Source organism: Pediculus humanus, genomic scaffold (genome assembly GCF_000006295.1).
Source record: "Pediculus humanus corporis 1103172108284 genomic scaffold, whole genome shotgun sequence".
NCBI classification, from domain to species: Eukaryota; Metazoa; Arthropoda; class Insecta; order Psocodea; family Pediculidae; genus Pediculus; species Pediculus humanus.
The window spans coordinates 105,137-108,051 of NW_002987853.1; the positions used below are offsets into that span (position 1 = coordinate 105,137).

Sequence of the window (2,915 nt, forward strand, 5' to 3'; positions counted from 1 at the left end):
CATCATCATCATCATCATCTTAAGAGAAGATTGAGTGTCAAACATAAACAGCAACAGAAAATTTTCGAAAAACTTAAAAAAGTAGGAATCGTATAGGAAAACCCAGGAGAGAGAGAGAGAGAGAGAGAAACATTTTAGAGATTCCAATTTACTACAATCCCGAGGAAAATAATGATACCTGAAAATCAATTTCGAATAAATTTCCACGTAAAAAAAAAAAAGAAAAAAAACGCGTATGAGACCGCGTGCGTAACGACCACACGATAAAATAATGATAATGATAAAAGTTTCTCAATATAATGGACGGCCGATATAAAGCCGGAAAATTTCGAATGAAAATTTGCAGCAAAAATCCTTACTTCCTCCCGTAAGCTCGCGCGCGTTAACAACAGCAAAAAAAAAAAAAAAACAATAATGAGAACGGATAAGAGATAATTTAATTGACTTCAGGCTTTGATTAGGTTTCCATGATTTCCATGATTTAAATTTAAATTCAATTCGAAAAACAAAAAAATTTACACACACACACACACGTATCGCGCATCTGCGAGTGTGTTAATTGAATTGAATAATTTTTTTTAAATGAAAAAAAAAAAAAAAACCGCGTGACTGACCGCGAACGAGTACGCAGATAATAATAATAATAATAAAAATCTATTAGATTGTTGTTTGTTTGTTTGTTTGACTGTAATTAAACTAAAATATTCTTCTAATCGATATATATCTATATATTGACTTTGAAATTCTTTACAAAACATTTTCTTATCACGCCCTAACGTTTCCTTGTTGTTTTCGTTCGGTGTAAAAAAACAAACGTAAATCGAAACAGAAAATCGCGATATATCGATAAATCGAAAAACCTACGATTTCACACCTTTTTCGAATCGATTTTAAAAAAAAAAAAAAATCATTTTCGATATTATTCACAATAACATCCGCACAAAAAACGTATGTATCAGAGTGCGATATGAATTCGAACTTGTTTTGTTTGTTTGTTTGCCTGTTTGTTTCATTTCATTTTTTTTTTTTTTTTTTTTAAATTTATCGATTACTAAACAATCGAACGCTTTTATCGATCGTGTCGATGTAATTAACACAAAATTCTAGTTACCTAGCCAAAAGCTAATTATGACTTTTTTTTTTTTTTTTGTACTAAAAGCGCGCTTTTCTTCTGCGGTTTCTTCACACTTTCTCCTTATTTTCATTCATGAAATTGAAAGTGTTTTCCCGCACCCTCCCCCTCTCCCTTCTACTTCATTCTAATCAACACTATACCTTTGGATAACTATTGACTTTAACTTTTTTTCATTATTATTATTATTATCGTGACTTTCTCTCGAAGGAAATTCTACGTAATTGTTTTAAAATTTCTCACCGAACGTAATGTGAGAATTTGTTTGGAAAAAAAAAAAAAAACCTAAAATCACGAAGGAAAATTTTCTGTAAAAGGTATAAGAGGAGATTAACAACAAAAATTTTTTTTTTTAAATATAAAAACCATTTTCAAATTTGACTCGAAAAAACTTACGCACTCACGCAAACGAAAACCAAAATGAAATCCTCCAAAAAGGTTCAACATTAAACAACCATTATTATTATTATTATTATTATTATTATTATTAGATACTAAAAAAATTTTAATTAACCAAAAAGATGTAAGACATTAAAAAGAACATTAGCGAAAATTTAATGATGATAATAATGATGATAAATGCGGCTTCCAAATGAGGGGAGGAGGAGGGAGGGGAAATGTTCGAGTGCAACAATTCGCCAAAACTATTATCGAAACGTTTAAGGGGTTTCGATAAGGAAAAAAAATAAATTTAAATCTCGAAAAAAAAATTTATAGGTACGAGAATTTAAAGACGTGCGTAGGCAGTACAACATCAATTCTTAAAATTATTTCTTACATATACCCAAACAATAATAATAATAATAATAATAATAATAATAATAATAATAATAATAATAATAATAATAACAACAATAATAATGACGTGATTTGCAGAAATACGTTTTCGTATAATTTCGTTCTTTCCTTTTAATAAGAAAAGAAATCTTACAAAGTTGTTACGACCAATTTTAAATCAAAGAGAAAGAGAAAGAGAGAGAGAGAGAGAGAGAGAGAGAGAGAGAGGAAAAAGGAAAGAAAACAGCATCCCGACAATACACAAAAATGATGATGATGATGATGATGATGATAAAGCCCGGATTGTTAAATCAAACCTTAGGTAATAAACATATGTTTCAATACATTTCAAATCGAAATTTTCCTTTTCTTTTCCTTTCATTTTCATTTACGCACCAAAGAATAATAATAATAATAATAAATCGAATGAAAGAAAGAAAGAAAATAAAATAATTAAAAAAAAAAAAAAATTACGCGTTATTATTAATTATCAATAATTACGCGACGGAGAGAGAGAAAGAAAGAGAGAAAATTGAAAACGTTTGACGATCGCAACGCGACAACATTTCGATAATCATTTAAAAAAAAAAAAAAAAAAATAATTGAAAGAGGAAAATTAAATAAAACGGCCATTTAAATAGAAAAAAAAAAAAAAAAACAATTTTTACAATTAAAATGAAAATGAACAACGCGTTCTCGATATGAAAGTATGGTTGGATAATAAAAAGTCGTTATTTGGCTGTTGGGACAATTTTCTTTTTTAAAAGAAACAACAAACAATAACAACAACAACAACAACAACCGTCCATCATCAAATTTTTTAGGTATTAAAACTAATGAGTACCTGATTTGATTTTACCCATTGAAAATTCTCATCGACCATCTTTGACATACGAATCAATAATTTTATTTATACCTTTGGTAGAATTTTTTTATATAAAAGCAAAATCCCTCCGATTTTCTTTTTTTCCTGCCCCTCCCTCCTTCTACCCCCTCTCCTCACTTT

General features: G+C 28.7%; 1 protein-coding gene across 1 annotated transcript in view; it reads right to left on the reverse strand.

Annotated features, from left to right (window-relative positions):
- Phum_PHUM519530 (uncharacterized protein) overlaps positions 1 to 2,915 on the reverse strand; it is a gene marked incomplete at both ends in the record, with an annotated part of 10,421 nt that overhangs the window by 5,395 nt on the left and 2,111 nt on the right. The window lies entirely within an intron of this gene.